Source organism: Zootoca vivipara, chromosome 3 (assembly GCF_963506605.1).
Source record: "Zootoca vivipara chromosome 3, rZooViv1.1, whole genome shotgun sequence".
NCBI lineage: Eukaryota > Metazoa > Chordata > Lepidosauria > Squamata > Lacertidae > Zootoca > Zootoca vivipara.
In genome coordinates, this window is record NC_083278.1 from 289,085 (window position 1) to 312,067 (window position 22,983).

At 46.6% G+C, this 22,983-nt stretch overlaps 1 long non-coding RNA gene across 1 annotated transcript in view; it reads left to right on the forward strand.

Annotated features, from left to right (window-relative positions):
* LOC132591865 (uncharacterized) overlaps positions 1-22,983 on the forward strand; it is a 40,120-nt gene that overhangs the window by 15,512 nt on the left and 1,625 nt on the right. Inside the window, exons 2-5 of the long non-coding RNA XR_009557267.1 lie at positions 12,207-12,409; positions 19,007-19,134; positions 20,150-20,417; positions 22,409-22,980. This is a non-coding gene — a long non-coding RNA (uncharacterized LOC132591865). The remainder of the gene's footprint in view (positions 1-12,206; positions 12,410-19,006; positions 19,135-20,149; positions 20,418-22,408; positions 22,981-22,983) is intronic.

The following is a 22,983-nucleotide window of genomic DNA, read 5'->3' on the forward strand; positions in this document are numbered from 1 at the left end:
GGACAAGCACTTGAGCTTTGTGGTCCTAAGAGAAAACCCTGGGTCATACATGAGGCCACTCTTTTCAAGCTATTGTGTAGAAATGCAAGTATTCACTCATTTTTTTCCCCTCTCCGCTGTATTTGCACACTATTGGTGCAACAAGGAAAACTCTAGGGAGAAGTCCACTTTATCATTCTAGGGGCAGAAGAGATATTCATGTTTCTCTGGCACTATCACAGCTTTACTGAAAGCTCATGAGCCAGTTCACTGAGCTATGAAGAAACATAGCTATCCAGAGTAATACCTACTCAGAGTGCGGTGAAACATGAGACCGAGAAATCTGAGCTTTCAACAAAGCTCTTGAAAGAAAGGCGGAACTACCTATAAAACATTTCCAGGTGTAACAAAATGATCTTATCCTTCCTTGGGAAGGAGATATTAAATAAGATGGTCAACTTGAGCTTTAATGTGTAATCTTATACTTGAGAATAAGTTCCATTGATCAAAGGGGGACTTACTTCTGGATAAACAGGTAAAGGATTATACCTCCAATTGGAGAACAGCCTTTACCTTTTGTCCTGAATTCGAGTGTCATGGGCTTTGAAGACACTCGAACTCGGGACCAAAGGGAGAAACGTACTAAGAGGAAGGCATGTTTGGCAACCCCTCACAATGATCAACTCCTGCCCTGAAACCTATGTCCCCACAGTGGAAGGACGTGTGGATCCAGAATTGGCCTCCACAATCACTTCAGACTCACTGTTAAGACCATGTTCATGGAAGACAATCTTACTCGGCTATTAGTGATTGCCAAAGAAGAAAGGATTATAGTGACAGCTGATTATTTAGTGAAAGCCAATTTTAATTGTGGGTTAATGGCATGTTTAAGCATTTATTTTATGGAGTTGCTTTGGTTCCGAGATGCAGAAAATGCTTTCAAGGTGCAGAGTTATCAGGCATGTAAGTGCTCACATTCACTATTTTTGAAATGGGTTTATACACTTAAATGAATGCAAGAAATAAATTTAAGAACTTGTAAGGGATCAAATGAGAAAACGCATCAATTGGCCTTGACTACAACTGGTTTGTCTGTCTGTCTGTCTGTCTGTTTGTTTTCCAGAAAAAAGGAAGGGCTCTGCTTCCTTGGCCATTCCTGCGAGGGCTGCAGTTGATCCTGTTCCTCACCACTTCACAGGCCCAGGCCAAGGTGTAACTCTGAAAGAGAATGAGAGAGGTGGCATTGGCTTTTGCTATGTCTGGTAATTTATTATGCTAGACTTCTTGCAATGTTAAAAAACAAACCAAAAGAAAAACCCACCCATGTTGAGATTTTGTCCAATGTTTTACATGCAGTTGATTACTAATTGATTCATCAGTTAATTGGTTATATTTAATTGGTGGATTGCCCACATTGCTTTCAGCTAGAGAACAGAAGCCAATTTCAAAGGTACAGCTTTACAGTGTTCTCAATCTGGTGGCCATATCTCAGCACTGGTGGCCTGATTCCATGTTAATCAGAAGGCATCACGCTTTTGATATGGCTGCCTTCTGGCTATTCTAGATTGGACTTGGGTCTCAAAAATTTCTCCACAGAAAAGGCCTCACCTCATAGTTCTTTGCTCCTGGAGAGATTTTCTAGCGCTTTGTGCCTGGCATGCTCACGTCATCTTCGTAGGGCAGAATCTTAGGCAGGAGTGTCCTCTAGTGGACAAGAATTGCTGCCAAGGCTTTTTAAAAATAATAATAATAATAATAATACTTTATTGACAATCTTATACAACAAATATAGTATACATCTTCTTTAACTAGACATGAGTATAAATCTTATAGACAAAACAACAACCATATACAAGTAATACTCCATTTGTTATTAAACAATAAACTTAATCTTATATTTCTACTATCTCTTGTTTCTTCTCTGTTTATTAACCTAGATTTAAAAACAAACAATAACAACCACAAAACATAATTGCACTTCCTATCATTTCCCGATGTGTATTTTCCTTCTGATGGTGAATATACCTAACATTATTAGCTTTTCCTTTGTTTCCTTTCTAATACATTCTTAGAAAAGTTCTTAACCTTTGTCTTATTTCATTTATATTTCATTAATCCAGGGTCAATCAAATGCTGCCATAGACTTTATACCACTGTTGTGATTTCGTAAATATCTCTTATATTTTCCCCATTCTTGCACGAATGCTTGCCTTGTGTTGCCTCTCAAGCTGTTAGTCAATTGCGCCATTTCTACATATTCCTGTAACTTGTTTTGCCAATCCACTATAGTTGGGGCATTTCCCCCTTGCCAGTTCATTGCTATCAATATTTGGGTTGCTGCCATGGCATATGAAAATATTTGTCTTAAATTTTTAGGAATGTCATTGCTTATGATGCTTAGTAAAAAGGCCTCTGGCTTTTTTAGAAAGGTTAACACCCCCCCCCCAAAAAAAATCCAGCTTGTCATAAACAAGACACCAAAACTCTCTAATCTTTCTACATGTCCACCACATGTGGTACATATCTCCATTACTTTCCCCACATCGCCAACAATTGTTAGCGGTGTTTTTGTACATTTTAGAGAGCTTTGATGGGGTAAGGTACCATCCATATTGCATCTTTAGCATATTTTCTTTGATGCTATAGCATGCAGTGAACTTTATAGTTGTTTTCCAAAGATTTTCCCATTCACTCAGCAATATAGGGTGACCAATATCTTGAGCCCACCTAATCCTGACTTCATTGACCTCCTCCTCCTTGATTTTCCAGTAAGATAATATCTTTGATATTATCTTAATTTTATTATTTACTAATTCCTTTTCAAATTTGGAGGGCTCCTTAGAGAATCCAATTCTTTTTGTCTTGTTTAAATGTTTCGTGAAGTTGATATTCCAACCAACCTGATAGCTGATCTTTGATTTCCTCATATTTCTTAAGTTTAATTTGGTTATCCTCTTCTATCAATAATGAATTGTATGTTAGCCAGCTTCCTCTCATATTTTTCTTCTTTGCGGTCTTTGCTTCCAATGGAGAAATCCATCTGGGGGTTTGGGGTCCTATTAATCTTCTATTTTTCTCAAACCCAAAATAAGGAATTTTACTCTAAGGTCAGTAAAGCCTTTGTGCACTTTAGCCTTATCATAATTTAGATATGCATCCCAACCGAAACGGTTGTCATGCCCTTCTAGATCTAATACATCGTTATTTTTTAAGGTGACACCAATCTCTTATCCAAGAAAAGCAGGCTGCTTCATAATATAGTTTTAGGTCGGGCAGGCCGAATCCCTCTCTTTCTTTAAGATCTATGAGGAGTGCATGTTTTAATCTTGGTCTCTTGCCTGACCAGATGAATTTAGATATTTCCCTCTGCCAATTTTCAGTGCAGCTTGTTTTCCCTATAACAGGAATGGATTGGAACAGAAAAGACATTTTTGGCAAAATATTTAGTTTAACAGCTGAAATACACCCCCAAAAAGATAGTTTTAATTTGCTCCAAATCTCCATATTCCTTTTAACTTCAGACCATGACTTGACGTAATTGTCTTCGTAAAGATTTATGTTTTTAATAGTTAACCATATTCCCAAGTATTTTATTTTTCTTTCTCTACTGGAGAGAGGTTTTTCGCCATAAGTTTTGTTTTACAGTACATATGTTGATTAACTGTCCGATGATAAGATCATTCTGGTGCTGTCACGGTCCGGTCGGCGGGCGTCAGGACCAGAGGCAAGATGGTGGTGTAGAAGCAGGAACAGGTGCAGGGCTGAGGGTCCAGCAGCAGGCAGTCGCAGGGTCAAGGAGCAAGGCAGAGGCGAAGGTCTGGGAGTCAAGGAGCAAGGCGTCAGCAAGGCGAAGGTCCAAGGAGCAAGGAGCAAGGCGAAGGCTCAAGGAACAAGAAGCACGGCGAAGGTTCAAGGAACAAGAAGCACGGCAAAGGTTCTTGGAACAAGAAGCACGGCAAAGGTTCAAGGAACAAGAAGCAAGGCAAGGGTCCAAGGAGCAAGGATCAAGGCGTCGGCAAGGCAAGGGTCCACGGAGCAAGGCAGAGGCGAAGGTCTGGGAGTCAAGGAGCAAGGCGTCTGCAAGGCGAAGGTCCAAGGAGCAAGGCGAAGGCTCAAGGAACAAGAAGCACGGCGAAGGTTCAAGGAACAAGAAGCACGGCGAAGGTTCAAGGAACAAGAAGCACGGCGGAGGTTCAAGGAACAAGAAGCACGGCGATGGTTCAAGGAACAAGAAGCACGGCGAAGGTCCAAGGAACAAGAAGCAAGGCAAAGGTCCAAGGAACAAGAAGCAAGGCGTCGGCAAGGCAAGGGTCCACGGAGCAAGGATCAAGACGTCGGCAAGGCAAGGGTCCACGGAGCAAGGATCAAGACGTCGGCAAGGCAAGGGTCCACGGAGCAAGGATCAAGACGTCGGCAAGGCAAGGGTCCACGGAGCAAGGATCAAGACGTCGGCAAGGCAAGGGTCCACGGAGCAAGGATCAAGACGTCGGCAAGGCAAGGGTCCACGGAGCAAGGATCAAGACGTCGGCAAGGCAAAGGTCCACGGAGCAAGGATCAAGACGTCGGCAAGGCAAGGGTCCAGGAGCAAGAGGCCAGAGGCAACCAGGCAGGGATAGCGTTGCTGTGGCCAAGAGCTGAAGGGAAATGCTGAGCTTTTATCCCTCCCAGCTCCTGCCACCAGGTGCAGTGAGGTATCAAGTGGCCTCACCTGAGTGACCACTCCTTGCTTCTCCAGCACAAGCTGAGGCAGGCCCCAGTCCTGCAAAGCACTACAGGCCCCAGAGCCTGACTCCTGCCCATACTCCTGACAGGTGCGAAGTGAGGATATTTATAGCATGAGTAATAAAAAGAAATTGTTATCTAGGGGAACTGAATTTAATTCTAAATTATATTCTGGAAACGTGGGAGATTTCGAGGGGTCAAAAAAAATGGATGTTTTTCTAATATGTTGCCATATTAGATGCAAAAAAACCTTGTTTTGATGAATTGGAAGAGCCGCAAAAAGATTCTATTGAGCACATGGATTGATAATATGGATAGATTAGCTACATATGAACGAATTGCATGTCGGCAAAATAAGAACGGATAAATATGAAGAAATCTGGAACGATAAGGCAGATAGATGTGGGAAGTAGGGGAAGGAGAGAGAGGTGGGGAAATGTTGTTAAAGGGGTGTGGTCATAGGTATATATCAGCATGCTTAAAACTGAAATGTCAAAGTGTGTTGTTGTGATGGTTTTCGTTGTATGTATTTTTTGCGATTGTTGTTTGTGTTGAAGAAATGATTAAATAAATAGATTTTTTTTTAAAAAAAAAAACCAAGTTGAGTCCCTGGATTCCTTTAAGGGAATACCCTTCACATAGGGATGGCGAGACCGTTCTCCCATCCCTATCACATGAATCAGTGCCTATCCACAACCTTACAAGTTATGACGATTTGCTACGCGGCAGGCGAAACCCAAACAGCAACAGCCAATCAACCAAGTGGGGAAAATTCCTGCCGTGCCCCTGTCCCAACGACAGAAGTCATAGCAAGGTCAAGCGCAAAATGCCCTAAAATTAGGGAGAGGTGAGCGGGTGTTCCGATGCACAAGCCGAAAGAGGAAGCTCTGGGACAAGTGCATTAGCATATATACTGTAGGTCCCTCGATCCATTTAGACTGCGCCCCATTGGCCAGATTACACCCAGCAACGAGGGACCTACCAATCGGGTGTTGTGGCTATCCAAAAGACCCACCCACAACCAGGAGGTCAGTCTTCAGGTCTCACCGCAACACGCCCCCTCTTTTAGGGAGGATTGGTTCTTGGGTGCCTTAAGTGTCCTTGAGAGGGTGTTGTTGCAGAGAACCCAAGTCACCTGGGTCTGCTTGCTATCTCCCTTCCCAGCCACCATCACTATTCCCACCATGCGCAGTTTATTGTGGAGTGTGGTGTTTGTGAGCACCACTAGCTTCCTCTGTGACATTCTCAGCCCTGATCAGGATGAAGCAGCCAAGCAGCCTGCGCTGGCCTGATCTCCCAGTGAATCTTGTTGGAGTTGGGTGAATACATGGCAGCAGAATGCAGAAAGAGACCACTAAGACCGCTGGTGGAAAGGGTGAAGGAAACTTAAGGTTCGTTACTCAAGCCAAACAAAGCCATTCTATTTTTAATTTTTAATTTTTTTAAAAAATTTTTTAAAAAACTTTATTTCAAATTTTTAAAACATTACAAAGATATTACAAATCATAACAAAACTTATAACTGAATATTCAAAACAAAACCTCCTCTCAACCTCCCCTCCCTCCCGCTCCCACCCTACCCGCCTCTGCTTCCCCCTGCACTTTCCCGACTTCCATTTCCACTCTGATATTTGCTCGTGCATTTGTTTCCTATACAGCTCTATATTAAAACTAGGTAGTAATAGCTCAAACGCTAATTATCTTGTATTTCTCTTCATACCTCCTACTCAACGCATACTAGCATATCTTCTTTCGAACAATGCTTTCTCATATATTCATCATAGCTTTTCCACTCCCTTCTTAATTCCTGTTTGGACTGGTTCCTTATTGCTGCTGTTAATCTTGCCATTAGAAGGTACTCACTCAATTTAATAATCCATTCTTCTCTAGATGGTACTTTAATTGTTCTCCAATTGGCTGCTATTAATATTCTCGCTGCTGAGCTTGCATACAAGAATACTTTTTTATTTTCTTTCGGGATTTCCTCATTTAATAAACCTAATAAATACATATCTGGCTTTTTTGGGATTGATTTTTTCATCATTTTTTAAATTTCCTCATGTATTATGTTCCAAAATTTAGCAATCTCCTCACATTTCCACCATACATGTATGAAAGTTCCTGGTTCTTTGTGTGCTGTCCTCACTACTGTGCCTGGTGACCTAGGTAGTTTGACATACAGCTAAACCTTCTTGTCTTCAACGGGGAAAAAGAGACTGTTTTTTACTTTTGATCCTATACTTTATTAACAGTCAAGAACGAGGTAAAACAAATCGAATAAGACAAATAATAAGTGTGAAGACAAGTACTAAATGGTAAAACAACGATACAATCTTGCAGGTGGAGAACATGCAACAGCACTCCCTCTGCTACCCTCACACCCACTGAACTCCTCCTCTCTAACCACTCAGCCACCAACTGTCAGCAACTGCCAGCAACTGTCATTCTTGCAATATTCTTTTTGGCCAGTAGGTGAAGCCGCGCTACCCAGTACAATAACAGCCCATACAAACTAAATACATTTATGAACTTTGCCCGGGCCAAAGGCACGACAGATACCACTATTTGATTCCCCCAATGACAACAGTAGAATCAGTTCAGAGACTGGTCTAAGAAACAACTTTGTTTGTTGGTTTTTGCATACTTTCCACTTTCCTGACTCTTCCATCTTCACTTGGAAAGACTTTGGTGATGCAGGCTAATGGCCACTCATTCCTTTGAGACTGACAGTCTTTAACAAGAACGATGTCGCCAACGTTTAGATTAGGCTTGGCAGTTTGCCATTTAGATCTTGATTGTAGAATAGAGGTGTACTGTTTCTTCCACCTATCCCAGAAGGTGTTCGCAAGACTTTGAACCTGTCTCCATTGACGCAAATGCAAGTCTTTGTTAGTGAACTCACCAGGAGGTGTACTGACTACTTCAATTTTTTGAGTAAGGAGAGTTGTCGGTGTCAACAAAAAAGGTTCTTCTGGGTCATTGGAGACAGGGGTTAAAGGTCTGGCATTAATAATTTCTGCAACTTCTGCCATGAAGGTTGTCAGACTCTCGTGAGTAAGCCTAGTATTCCCTATTTCTAGGAAGATGGAATCTAAGATTCTATGAGCCACTCCTATCATTCTTTCCCAAGTTCCTCCCATGTGGGAAGAATGCGGTGGATTGAAGGTCCATGTACAAGCTTGACTGCTCAAATATCTTTCTACTTGTTTTGTGTCTAAGTTTGAGAGAATGCTCAGTTCTTTGGTGGCACCAATGAAATTAGTGCCTCTGTCAGAGCGAATGTGTTTTATAGGGCCTCTGATAGCAATAAAACGTCTTAAAGCATTAATAAAGCTAGACGTGTCCATAGACTCAACCACTTCAATGTGGACAGCTCTAATAGACATGCAGGTGAACAAGACTGACCAGCGCTTGCTGCTTGCATAACCTCCTCTAGTACGACGTGCGGAAACAGACCAGGGGCCGAAGACATCGAGGCCTACATTGGTAAAGGGAGGGTCTGTGCTGAGTCTGTCAGCTGGAAGACTGGCCATCTTTTGTGTTTGGGAGTATGCCATGAAGCTTACGGCAAGTAATACATTTATAAATTTCAGTACTCACAAGTCGTTTGGCTCCCACTATCCAAAAACCAGCAGAACGTAAAGCTCCTTCTGTAAACAGACGTCCTTGATGTCTGACTTGGTGGTGGTAATGCAGTACAATCAGAGAGGCAATGTGGTGCTGGCCAGGTATAATGAGAGGGTTTCTTTCATTTAACTCTAGCTTGCTTGAGATGACCACCTACTCTTAACAGGCCATTTCAACCGAGGAATGGGTCAAGTTTCCTCAGAGTCCTTAGGGATAACCTTTTTGTTCAAGATACAGTTGATCTCTCTGGCATAGACTCCATGTTGCACAATGCAAATGATCACATTTTGCGCATGTTGATGCTCTGATGGTGTGCGGATGTTGGGACACAGATGCCAGCCTTTACAATTACTCTCTACTAGAGGCGTGACATGTTTAAATGAATGAGCTATGTGGGTTAGGCTAACAATGGCTCTAATGAGTGACTTCCAGGTCGAGAATCTACTGAACCCGTGAGACTCGAGATGACTGACTGTAGTCATTGTCTGAAGTGTAGAAACTTCAGGACGGACTTCAGAATCAAGGTCTGAGTCCACTAGTTCAAATATGTCATTCTGAGGGGCAGTCAGCTCTGTCTTGTACAAGACAGCAGGTCCTGTCAACCATGTAGTGTTTTTGAGATGACTAGCTGCTACAGCCCTTGTAGCGTGATCTGCAGGATTGTGTTCAGTAGTGATTGTGTTCAGTAATGCCATTGAGTTGGACAAGTGGATTTCCTAATCCGTAGAATTCTGTTGTTAACATAGACATAAAAGCGTCTACTCTCGTTGTAGATATACCCTAAATGATCTGTGTCGCTGTCACAATCGACGTCCTCGTTAGGGAGGTTGTCGACAGGGCAAATTGAATGAATTTTTTTGAGGTAATTCCTTTATAAGGAAGTGGTTGTGACATGGTTGGAAAAGAGAAGGGCGTCCATTCTCTAGTGTATTTGTGAGCATGCTGTTGACAGAGTTTGGTTTGTGCATGCTTCCAAGGCAGACGTCTCCTATAATGACCCATCCTAAATCCAGCTTCTGGGCGTAAGGGGCATTGTGAGGACCATTAATCTGGGCTCTTGCTTTATGGACTTGTAAGATATCTCTCCCCAGGAGTAAGATAATCCGAGCCTGCGGGTCTAGTTGAGGTATTAGATTTGCTATGCATTTTAAATGTGGGTGGTGACGTGCTGTATCTGGGCTCGGAATCTCAGATCTTTGATCGGGAATCTGGTTGCATTCAATGAGGGTTGGTAGAGTTAAAGAAGTTTGGCCGTCTAAGGACTCTACTTTGTAGCCGGATGCTCTTCTCCCCGCTGTCTCAATGTTACCTGAACAGGTTTTCAAGGAGTATGGAAAACTAGGGCCTTTGATATCAAACATATCAAAGAAGGTTGGGCTAGCTAGAGATTTATTACTCTGGTCGTCTAGAATGGCATATAGTTTGATGGCTTTATTCCTGTTACCTGCAGGGTAGACTCTAACTAAACAGATTTTGGAGCAGGACTTGCCAGTTATGGTTCCTTTACAGACCTCAGTGCATTTTGAGGTAATTTCTGGCATAGTTGTAGTAGTGTGTTTTTGCTCCCCGCCATGCTCAGTGAAGCTGTCTGTGTGTTGTAAGGACCATAGGGCAGACCCAGGGTGTAGAGCCGTATTGTGATCTGAACTATCACATTCTCGGCATCGCAGACTGACCTTACAATCCTTAGCGAAGTGAAAGGCTGAGCAGCACTTGTAGCAAAGGTTGTTCTGCTTCAGGAAGGCCTTGCGTTCTTCTAAAGGCTTCTCTCTGAAGGTTCTACAATTCTGCAGAGGATGAGGCTTGCGGTGTAGAGGACACTGTTTACCAGGATCCTTAATTCTTGCCTCCGTGAGAGAAGAGTTAGCAGACCTGAAAGGAGAATCTGGAGAGTCTACATCAATTTTGTGTACTGATATTGGGGGCTTGTTCAGTCCGTGGGGATCATTCCTCATCTTAGCTTGCTGGTTCACGAAATCCACGAAAACAGAAAAGGGAGGATACGGAACGTTGTGTTTTCTCTTAAATTTAGAACCATGTGCAATCCATTGTTCTTGTAGATTGTAAGGTAACTTTTGTACAATGAGGTTGACACCTCTAGCTGTGTCTAGAAATGTAAGTCCAGGTAAGTCTCCTTCAGATTTAGCTACTTGAAGTTCCATTAGTAAATCACTCAATTCTCTGAGTTTATGGTAAGCTTTAGCAGGTATCTTAGGAAAACTATCGAGTCTTTTAAATAGTGCGTTCTCTATAGCTTCTATTGAACCGTAACACTCCTCAAGTCTATTCCAAATCATTTTAAGGCCGATGCCTGGGTAATTAATGTTTATTGTTCTAATTCTTTTGGCGTGTTCGGCAGACTCTTTGCCAAGCCACTTGACTAAGAGATCCATCTCTTTGCAGCACGATAGGTCTAGGCCTTCGATAGCATTTTGAAAGGAAGTGCGCCAGGTTCTGTAACTTTCAGGGTGGTCGTTAAACTTTTCAAGTCCCTTTGTGACTAGTTCACATTTAGCAAGGGACTTGGCAAAGTCTATTGTGGTTGGATCAGTGTGGTGAGGGTCACTACGATGTAAAGGTATGGGATAATCGTACCTTTCTGATGGTTCTGATTTCATGTGATCCCTGTTGTACCGCTCCGGGTCGAAGGTTGAGTTTGCCGGGTTGCTCATAGTCATAGGCTTGTCTCTGTTTTGCAGCGGCACCGTGTAAAAGTCTTGGGTTGTCGTTTTGATGTCCTCTTCTCTAGGTTGTTGCAGAGGTACATAGTCACTTCATTTGGAATGCTGATAAACGACTCTGAAGTCCGTTGCAGGGGATCTTGTAGTCCCGGATCCAGGCTGAGTACACTGTTGCGTTCACTGCCAGGAATTAAAGTCGCTTCTAAGGCATCTGCCTCGGCTATGGCGGCTGCTGTCTCTTTTTCTACAATGAGTTTTTCTAGGCTTGCTCTCATCTTTATTTCTTGCTCTGCGAAGGCTGCTCGTGTTTTAGCCGCTTCAGCCTTGGCGCGAGCGATGGCGAGTGCATTACTCGCAGTGGAAGATTTAGAAGTACCAGAGACTTGGGACCTTGCCTTTCCCGAAGACGCCCGACTCTGAGACATGTTGTTAAGGAGATGTCTGACTGTTTAGAGCTTGCTATTGTCGTATGCAGGCGTGTGCGTTGACAGAATAGCAGGTCTGCGTAGTCTTATCTCTTTCCACTTGCTGGAAAGCCGTTGTTTTACTGTGCTGTCCTCACTACCGTGCCTGGTGACCTAGGTAGTTCGACATACAGCTAAACCTTCTTGTCTTCAACGGGGAAAAAGAGACTGTTTTTTACTTTTGATCCTATACTTTATTAACAGTCAAGAACGAGGTAAAACAAATCGAATAAGACAAATAATAAGTGTGAAGACAAGTACTAAATGGTAAAACAACGATACAATCTTGCAGGTGGAGAACATGTAACGGCACTCCCTCTGCTACCCTCACGCCCACTGAACTCCTCCTCTCTAACCCCTCAGCCACCAACTGTCAGCAACTGCCAGCAACTGTCATTCTTGCAATATTCTTTTTGGCCAGTAGGTGAAGCCGCGCTACCCAGTACAATAACAGCCCATACAAACTAAATACATTTATGAACTTTGCCCGGGCCAAAGGCACGACAATTTGTTGCAACTCCAGCACAGATTTGATTACAATTTGTAGATCTTGGCCAATTTCACTGGTGTTAAGTACCATCTGTAAAAAAATTTAGAAAATTTTCTTTTATATTGTTGGCCGCTGTGAATTTTATATCCTGCCCCCACAATTTATCCCACTGTTCAATGTGTATTGCATGGCCGAGATCTTTTGACCATCGTAACATTACTTATTTTGTGCTTTCTTCTAATAGATCCCAAACAAAGCCATTCTAAGCATCCATATTACAGGTGACCAAGATGGAGCCAGGATGCTAACACCAGCTCATCCTGTAACCGCCTTGAACTAGGAGAAGAAGCAGGGAGCAAGTAAAACCCTGGAAGGAATTGCCAACAAGCAGTTACTAAAAGAGAAGGAATGAGTAAGGAGGATGAACATGTTGTCTTTCCAGTTCAGGTACTGTGAGGGACAGGGGATATCGCGAAGTCCCTCCCCTCCTGAGTTCAAGCCCGTCCCCGAGCAAAGGGGAAAGCAGGGAGAGTTCCGATTCCAGTGGGGAAGCAGGAAGTCGTGTCCGAGGCTCAGGCAAGGTAGAGGAGCCAGGGTCCCAGGTGGGACAGGAAGGGGCAAGCAAGGGGGGAAGACCCATCCCTCCAACTCCAGAATTACGCAGGAAGAGGAGGGGCAAGAGGATGGGTCTGCCAAAGCTTTTGTGTTGGAGAAAGACGCGCCAAAAGCCATTAGGAGGTTCTGAAACCGACTGACAACATCGCTCCGTGTAAATAGCAATGACTTGAGCACTGTAAATACGCAGCACCAATAAAAGAATAAAATGCAGAGCTGCGTAGCGTCGTTACTCTGAAGTAGTCCACTCCGGCCACTGTGACAGCAACCTCCTAATCATTTTTGGGCTACTTCGGAGTTGCCGGGATGAGCGTGTCCGAGGCGGAGAAGTGGCGGCAGATCGCTGAGCAAGCCCAGCTAGAACTGCAACAGCTGTCGCTGCAGGCGCAGGGAGAATTGAAGGCAGCTAAAGAGGAGACTAAGAAGGTCCAGGACGACCGGCTACAACTTGCGGAACAGGTGAGAGAGCTCCAGGAAAAAGAGCAGCATTTAAGGGCGGTGGCGGTAGACCTCCAAAACAAGCTGGATGCAGAGAAAAACAAGGCGGGAGGGGCTCCCCAAGTCCAAGTGCTGCCAGGAAGGAGAGCAGGGACCCTTGTAAGCAAGTTCAATGGAGACCCGAAGGAGTTTCAGGGCTTTGAGACTGAGATCGTGTATGCTCTTGAGCTGCACCAGAATGAGTTCCCCGATGATGAGCACAGAGTAGCGTTTATTGTGGAACATCTCACCGGAGCAGCCAGGGAGTGGCTAAGACCATTAATCGCAACCAAGAATCCTTGCATGAAAAATGTCCAACAATTTCTAGAAGGTTTGAGGACGATGTATTCGTCCGATAGTCATTTGGACCAGACTAAGGAGGAACTGCATAATTTACGCCAAGGAAATATGACAGTTCGCGCATATTGGGCGAAATTCACCATGCTGGTGCACAGACTGGGGTGGGTTTTGGATTCGCCTCCCATGCAAGCTGCGTTTTACTTGGGTTTGAGCGAGGAGGTGAAGGATGAACTCTCGAGAGGTCCAAAGCCCAGTACTATGGATCAGCTGAGCAAAGCAGCTCTGGCGGTGGGGGTGAGGCAGGAATCCCGGTGGAACGACAAGCAAGCGACGCGCGCAAAGCGGGCTTGGTTCCCACGGTCGCAGGAGAAGCCACTCCCTCAACAACCCTTTCAGGCCACGCCTGGAGCCAGCCAGGACCAGGAGCCCATGCAGATTGATAGCGCGCGCGCGCGGGCTTTTCAAAACCCAGCGGCGCCAAGACGCAAGGAGGGAAGGGGCGGGAATTGCTTTCTCTGCAACTCACCCCAGCATCTCGTCAGAGACTGCCCACATCGCAGGGAGTGGCAAGGAAAGGCGGGAACGGTGGTGCCCTCCCCCACTGACGCAGCACCACAGCAGGGAAACGGGAAAGCCTGGCTGCAGGAGACAAGGGGCAGCAGCCAGGCACAGTCAGCAGACAACAGCCCCAGCCCACCCACCCGCACAGAGAGGTGCAGAGCCAGCCCACCCCTCCCAGAGCAGGAGTGGTTCTAGAAGTGACGCTAACGCTCCCAAATGGCTATCCCCTGACGGTCCTCGCCTTAATTGACAGTGGGGCGTCCGCCAACTTCTTCTCGAGAAGCTTTGCAGAAGAGCACCAAATCCAGCTTTTGCAGTTGGATTTTCCTCTGCACGTAGCAACCATTGACGGCAGGGAGCTGCTGGGCGGGGCCATCACACATCAAACCCCCCCCATGAGAATGACGGTGGGAAGGCACTCAGAGACACTGGCGTTCAACGTCACCACCATCTCAGACCCCCCCATCGTCTTGGGCATGAGCTGGCTGGCGCGCCACGACCCCTCCATCAGTTGGCACCAGAGGTGCATCACGTTTGGGTCAGACTTTTGTCTGGAACATTGCATGCAGCACCAACCAGGGGAGGGGCCTCCGATAGCCACGGTGGCCACCATGCATATCAAAGGGGGTGAGGCAATACCCAAGCAGTACTGGGACCTGCAGGAGGTCTTCAGCGAAGCGGAGTCCGACCACCTACCCCCGCACAGGCCTTTTGACTGCCAGATCAACCTGGTGCCAGGGGCGACGATACCCCCAGCCAAGCTGTACGCCATGTCAGACCAGGAGCTCGAGGATCTGCGCGCTTTCATCGACAAGAACCTCAAGCGGGGGTTCATAAGGGAAAGCAAGGCAGCAGGGGGCAGCCCGGTCTTCTGGGTGGACAAGAAAGACACGCAACAGCGCCGTCTTGTGGTGGACTTTAGACGGCTGAATTCGGTGACAGAGCCCGTGGCTTTCCCCATGCCCAGAGTGGATGATCTCCTGACAGCGGCACGCAGGGGCAAGATTTTCACCAAGCTGGACCTAAGGGGGGCGTACAACTTGATCAGGATCCGGGAAGGAGATGAATGGAAAACCACGATGTTCACGCCTCTGGGCTCTTTTGAATATCTGGTGATGCCCTTCGGTTTGCAAGGGGGCTCAGCATGCTTCCAGGCCTTCATGCACCACGTCCTGGGGTCCCTCCTCTTCAGGAAATGCTTGGTCTTCCTAGATGACATCCTTATCTACTCGAATGACCCAGTGCAGCATGTGAAAGATGTCAGAGAGGTGTTGCAACGCCTGAAGGAGAACCACCTGTATGTGAAGCTGGAGAAGTGCAAGTTTCACACCAAAGAGGTGGACTTCCTGGGCTACAAGCTGTCAGACAAGGGGCTGGCGATGGACAAGGACAAGGTGCAGGCCATCCTGGACTGGCACAGCCCCAGGACGCGCAAAGATGCCCAACGCCTACTAGGCTTCGCTAACTTCTACAGGAAGTTCATCAAGAACTTCTCTCGCGTTACGGCTCCCATCACGGACTGCCTGAGAGGCAAGCAGAAGTTCAAGTGGACACCAGAGGCGCAAGCAGCGTTCGAAAGCCTCAAGAGAGTGTTCGCCTCAGACCAAAACCTGTTCCATGTGGTGCAGGACGCGCCCCTACGCATTGAGACAGATGCTTCTGAAAAAGCTGTGGGCGCAATTTTGTTGCAACTGGACGCCAACAGGGAGTGGAGACCCTGTGCCTTCTTCTCCAGGAAGCTGACACAGCCTGAACGCAACTACACAGTGTTTGATAGGGAACTTCTTGCGATCTACGCTGCGTTCCAGCACTGGCGACACTTCCTGGTGGGCGCGAAGCACCCCATCCAGGTGTGCACAGACCACAAGAACCTGGAGTTCTGGAGAACTGCCAGGGTGCTCAACCAGCGGCAGATACGGTGGGCAGAGTTCTTCTCGAACTTCAACTTCTCCATCCACTACATCCCGGGGGAGCAGAATGTCAGGGCGGATGCCCTCTCCCGCAAGCCAGAGTACATGGAGGAGGAGGCGCCACCAGCCCCAAGGCACATTTTCCCCCCGTCGGCATGGTCCTGCGGAGCAGCTGTGGTGAGCGAGGCAGAACTCACAGCACTGACGGCAGCGGATGAATTTGCCAACCGCATCTTCAGAGAACTGAGAGGGGGGAGGGAGCAGGCAAAAGACTTTGCAGAACGCAGAGGGCTGCTTTTCTACAAGGGTGCGCTGTACCTACCCACCACCCAGCTTCGACGTACGGTCCTCAAGCAGATGCACGACAACCCTACAGCGGGGCATTTTGGAAGGGACAAAACCGCTCACCTAGTCATGAGACACTTCTGGTGGCCAGGGGTGCGGGAAGATGTTCGAGACTATGTAAGGGGCTGTACCACCTGCCAGCGGGCGAAGGTGGTCAGAGCAGCGCCACCAGGGTTGCTGGAGCCCTTAGCCACACCACACAGGCCGTGGGAAGTGGTGTCCATGGACTTCATCACAGATCTGCCTTCGTCCAGGGGTAAGACTGCAGTGTTGGTGGTGGTGGACCTTATGTCCAAAATGTGTCACTTTATACCGTGCGCCAGGGCAGTCTCGGCAGAAGAGACAGCCAAACTGTTTGTTGATCACATTTTCAGACTGCATGGATTACCTTTAAGGGTTATTTCGGATCGTGGCCGCCAATTTGTTTCCAGGTTCTGGCGGCGGCTCATGAACCTCCTGCAGGTGGAGGTCAGCTTGTCGACGGCTAGACACCCGCAGACCAACGGACAAGCGGAGAGGGTCAACGCCATTCTGCAGCAGTACCTGAGATGCTACGTCAGCCAGCGGCAAACGGACTGGGTGGATCGCTTGCCACTAGCAGAATTTGCCTACAACAATGCAGTGCACGTCTCCACAGGGGTGTCGCCCTTTAAGGCCAATTACGGGCGCGACCTCAGATCTTTCCCAGAGAGGGAGAGGGAGGAGGAGGAGGAGGAGGGCCCACAGGCTGAGGATTGGGCAGAGGAACTGGAGACGGTGCACCAGCAGCTCAGAGAACACTTGGAGAGGGCCAAGGAAGCGTACAAAAAGGGGGCAGATCGCCACAGGCGACAAGGGGAGGTCATCAGGGTGGGGGACAAGGTGTGGTTGTCCTCGGAGGGCCTTCCCACCAGAGGGAGGTGCAAAAAGCTGGCACCCAAAAGGCTGGGCCCCTTCACGGTCACGCAACAGGTAAACCCGGTGGCATACAGGCTGGCACTGCCAGAGGACATGAGGGTGCATCCAGTGTTTCATAGATCGCTGCTGTCGCCGTACAGGGAAAGCAGCAGGCTCCGAGACAGCGAACAAACCCCCGAGGGAGGGGGGGAGAGGGAAGGCAGGGAGCAACTCAATGAGGCCACGGCCATCCTGGATTCAAGGTGGGGGGTGGGGGGACTGGAGTACCTCATGGCATGGGAGGATGCTCCACCGTCCCAGAATGAATGGGTCCCAGCCACTCAGATACAGGAGGAATTCTTGGTGGAAGAATTTCACGCCCTCTTTCCCCACAGACCCAAGCCCTGGCACATGGAAAGGGAGGGGGAGGAGGAGGAGGCACGGGAGAGCAGCTCACCATGGCGCTGGGAAGCGGAGTTTGAGGAACCAGAGGATGAGGTATGGGTGTCACCGAGATCCACCCAGTCAGAGGAAGGAGCAGATTGGCAGAACGTTTTTACCCCCACCAGCTCTGACGCCACGGACTTTTTGGGATTCCCGTCCGCCCAGGCGGAAGGGGGGGGCTCGCAGGACTGGGGGGAGGTATTCACACCAACGGGCTCGGAGAGCACTGAGTTCTTAGGCTTCCAGTCGTCACCGACACATGGGGGGGGCCTGGGGAGGGGTGAAGGAGAGCTTGGGAGGGGGGTGGATGTGAGGGACAGGGGATATCGCGAAGTCCCTCCCCTCCTGAGTTCAAGCCCGTCCCCGAGCAAAGGGGAAAGCAGGGAGAGTTCCGATTCCAGTGGGGAAGCAGGAAGTCGTGTCCGAGGCTCAGGCAAGGTAGAGGAGCCAGGGTCCCAGGTGGGACAGGAAGGGGCAAGCAAGGGGGGAAGACCCATCCCTCCAACTCCAGAATTACGCAGGAAGAGGAGGGGCAAGAGGATGGGTCTGCCAAAGCTTTTGTGTTGGAGAAAGACGCGCCAAAAGCCATTAGGAGGTTCTGAAACCGACTGACAACATCGCTCCGTGTAAATAGCAATGACTTGAGCACTGTAAATACGCAGCACCAATAAAAGAATAAAATGCAGAGCTGCGTAGCGTCGTTACTCTGAAGTAGTCCACTCCGGCCACTGTGACAGGTACCCTATTCAAGCATTGTTGCTTTACTCCCAAAGTACAGGATCTGACATTTCACAACTGTTATATCTGATGTCCTGGACCTGGACATGCCTGAGCCTTGTCTTGCTGGAACCTGACCTGTGACTGGCTGGGCTCTGCTTCTTGGACTTGGAACTGGAGCTAGCAGGACATCATGATCTGGACATCATGATCCCTAAATTCATGATCACGCAATTCATATGCAGGACATCATGATCCCTAAATTCAGCAGAAGCTAGAGGTGACTTGGCTAGAGCCTGGTTTTCCAGCTGAGACCAATGCCTGGGAAAGAATAGCTGGTCGTCTCATAATGATATGGCAACTGCACACAGGCTGCTTTGAATTTCTTGGCAGGGAGGTGGAATATAAATGCAATGAAGTAAATGCTTCTGTGCCCATACATGCAATTGTTACCTTCGTGGGTTTTGTTATATATTTAAGATGTTCTTCTCCAAAGAGCTCGTGGCAATTCACTTATGGCTCTCTAGCCATCCAGTGGCTGGTGTAAACCCCTTAGCTTCAAGCAGTCAAATGCTGTCACGACCTTCGGATAATTCCTTGGGCTATTTATGGACTAATGATCGCAATCCAAGCAAAATGTTTTTGTTTAAACCTGAGTCTTTATTCAAAGGAAAACAATGCGCATTTTATCTACATTAGGCAAAGAAATTGCATTGCTCGTTTTCACGTTTTTCGGAAGGGCAACAACATTTCCTTTATATTCCAAGGTACACAACATTTTTGCTTTCCATCATAACAGGTTCCATTGGCTGTATAGAAGACGGGGCAAAGCAAAGTGGAACATATGTTGAAGTTTTTCCGACAAGCAACTGTATCAGATTCATTTGTCTCTGAAAGAAAGAAAAAAAGGGCAGGGGAGAAAATATGGTAAGGTTCTTTGTTTCTTGTTTTTGAGGAAGCCCCTACTTAACTATTATATAAGAGGCACTGATATAGTATTTCTTAAAGAGCACTTCACGGTATCCTTTGCAGAATCTGAAAGGCATGTCCCCATGTTAACTTCACAGCCTGGGAGTCTTTGCATCACAAGTCTTGGTCTTGTTTTTCATAGAATCATAGACCTCCAGGGTGACAGGGTCAACTAGTCCAACCCCCTGCAATCAGGGCCGGTGCTAGGGTTTTTTGTGCCCTAGGTGAGATCACCTTCTGGCGCCCCCCCCCCCATTTCCCAGAGTTGTTGAGCTTTTTTAGAAAAAATAAAAGTGGGATAAAAAAATAGAAAATAGAAAAAATAGAAATAGAAATAGAAATAGAAAAAAATAGAAAATAGAAAATAGAAAAATAGAAAATAGAAAACAATAAAAAGTAGAACAAATAAAATAAAACTAAAAACTAAAATAAAAAGAGAGTTCCCTTTTCCGCTCTCTGGAAGCCGCTCAACACCTGAGAGGCACAGTGGAGGCGGCCCCAGGCAGCACCGGGGGCGGGGGGCAGCGGGCAGGCTGGCCAGCGCCCCCTCCATTTTGGCGTCCTAGGCAGCAGCCTAGTTCGCCTTAATGGGCGCGCCGGCCCTGCCTGCAATGCAGGAATCCCGTCCACAACCATCCTTTTCAGAAGGATTGGGTTCTCATTCAGATATCAAACATTGTTTCAAACAGTAATGAGAATGTTCATTTGCTAACCTAGAATCAGATAGTGTGCATGCATGGAAATCTTTCCTCTGCATCTCTGAAGCAAGTAAGTTGAAGAGTACAGAACTGAGTTTCTGAACAAAAGGACCAATGAAATGACTTGGTATAAGGCACCTTCCTCTGTTGTACTTTTATCATGTTGTGCTTGTTAATTCAGTTTTTCTCCCAGGTTACTGCTAATCTCACGTCTCAAAACTTTTTACTACCATCCCTCATTTGAAGACTCTTTCTTTCCCTGCCACCCTTTACAGGAAGGGGAGCCAGTGTGGGACCCCTCCAGATGACGCCCATCATCCCAGACCATCTGGCTGGCATTGTCTTGGCTGCCCCTGGAACTGAGATGCATCTTACCCAGAGCAGCAGGGAACACCAGCGGGAGGAGAGCGAAGAGAAGAAAAAGGGATTTCATGCTGAGTACTGCTGCGAGAGATCCTGAAGTCTTCAGAAAAGAGAAGACAGAGACACACAGTGAGGAGGAAGATTGCACCTCCATTTATAGTGGCACAGTGAAACTGGGAGGTATAGAAACCCCATGGCAATGGCAATTTAACGAAAGTTATGTTGCAATTTCCTGTTGTTGATGTTTATTATTTGCTACATCACAGAGACGTATTGCAGGGAGGTGAAGTTTGCATTCCAGTTCTGTTTGCCTACGAAACATCTACCGGTACCTTTATTATGAATCCTCATGAATAGAATATTACAGGGTGAGGCCATTCCAAAGAAGAGATGCTAATTAGCCAGATCCTTGTGACAGGTTGTATAATTGCCTCAGGGTTTCGTGGTTTTACATAAGATGCACTCCCCTGTCAGAGTCTGAACCAAACTCTGGCACAAACTCCTCTGGAAATATGCTGCCCTTTAGCTGCCATGGGGACGTGGGTGGCGCTGTGGTCTAAACCACAGAGCCTAGGGCTTGCTGATTGGTGTAGTGTGGTATAGTGGTTAAGAGCGGTAGACTCGTAATCTGGGGAACTGGGTTCGCGTCTCCGCTCCTCCACATGCAGCTGCTGGGTGACCTTGGGCTAGTCACACTTCTTTGAAGTCTCTCAGCCCCACTCACCTCACAGAGTGTTTGTTGTGGGGGAGGAAGGGAAAGGAGAATGTTAGCCGCTTTGAGACTCCTTCGGGTAGTGATAAAGCGGGATATCAAATCCAAGGTTGGCGGTTTGAATCCCCATGACGGGGTGAGCTCCCATTGCTCGGTCCCTGCTCCTCCCAACCTAGTAGTTCGAAAGCACTCCAAAAGGTGCAAGTAGATTAATAGGTGCCGTTCCGGTGGGAAGGTAAATGGCGTTTCCGTGCGCTGCTCTGGTTCCGCCAGAAGCGGCTTAGTCATGCTGACCACATGACCCGGAAAAACTGTCTTCGGACAAACGTCGATTCCCTCAGCCAATAAAGCGAGATGAGCGCCGCAACCCCAGAGTCGTCCGTGACTGGACCTAACAGTCAGGGGTCCCTTTACCTTAGCCGCCATACTTTTTACTAAAAATTTTTACAGATATTAAATATAGACCAATGGTAAAGCAGTGTCTGGCATGAAGCATTGTTAGAAAAAATGACACAAAAATTAGAAGTGGCAAGAGGGCAAAAGAAACAAGATAGCTTAGATAGGGTTTGGTAAGTTTTTATTAATTATACAAACAATGGAGCATAGGGCAGGGCAATGAAAAGGTGGACAGATGAGGCAAAGCTTAAACCGCAGGCCTGCTTTGATTGCACTGATTGTAACACTTTTGAAATGGCCTCAAATAACCTGGATGAATTTACAGACATTGTGACATCATATATTAGTTTCTGTGAAGACTTATGTGTGCCTACTAAAACCTTGCGCATATACAATAATAATAAACTCTGGTTTACATGAAAACTAAAGCAATTCCGATATGCTAAAGAGGAGGCTCATAGGAAAGGAGATAGAATTTTGTACAACCAAGCTAGGAATGCACTGACCAAGGAAATTAAAGTGGCAAAATGAACTTATGAACTGCAGAAAATGAACTGCAGACTCAATTCTCAAACAGAGACTTGGCTACCCTTTGGGAGAATTTACAAAATATTATTGGGTGAGAGATTTTACTTTCTTGGGCTCCTTGATCACAGCAGATGGTGACAGCAGTCATGAAATTAAAAGACGCCTGCTTCTTGGGAGAAAAGCAATGACCAACCTAGACAGTATCTTAAAAAGCAGAGACATCACCTTGCCAACAAAAGTCCATATAGTTAAAGCTATGGTTTTCCCAGTAGTGATGTATGGAAGTGAGAGCTTTGGACAGAACCAGTAAAAGCTTTCATGTCTCATGATCTGGGGAACTAAACTCCCAAAGGAGCAAATAGGGTTGAACCACCTGTTGTAATGTTGCTCCTTGGAAATGGACCAAGAGGGACTAGGATCAATCACAAACATACACCAACCCTGAAAGAACCAAGTAGCCCATTTATATTCAGCTTGCTTATTTCACTTTTTCCTGGTCTTTCGTCTTAGCCCCATTTTTTATCCTTAATTTCAGGTACCCTGGGCAAGAAGAGTGAGATTCGGCCTGGACACCATAAGGATAACACCACTATCAATAAATTCCTGTTACTTGGAGTGACTTGGTTGACCTCAGAAGATGGGGAAGCCTGTTGGGGGGAGGGGGAAACTACTTAAATAATATCAGGGTTGATGCAGAGGGTCTTGCTAATGGGCAGAACTAAAAAGAATTTAATAGTATTAACAAAAAGCCTCATTATAGGGTCCCTGGCTTCTGATTCTGAACCTATCTATCACACACAAACTGCCTTTGAATTTTATGTATGATAAGCAAGAGAATGGTGGGAGGGGCCTCAGAAAAGCCTCTCCCTGAATGTCACAAATGATGATGTCACAGGGATTCTGCAGTGAAGGTTCTGTTCTGCATCCATTGGAGGCCCAGCTGAGACCGGTAGCAGAAACCGGTGGCAGCCCTTGAAAGACAGGAATACTTGGATATAAATACTGTCCTGCCAGCCCCGCTGTCCATAGACTCTCCAATTTGATGTTGGTGGGAAATAGTCTGCTATTATAGATTCTTCACACAGGCTTTAGAGGCAGGAAGGAGAGGTA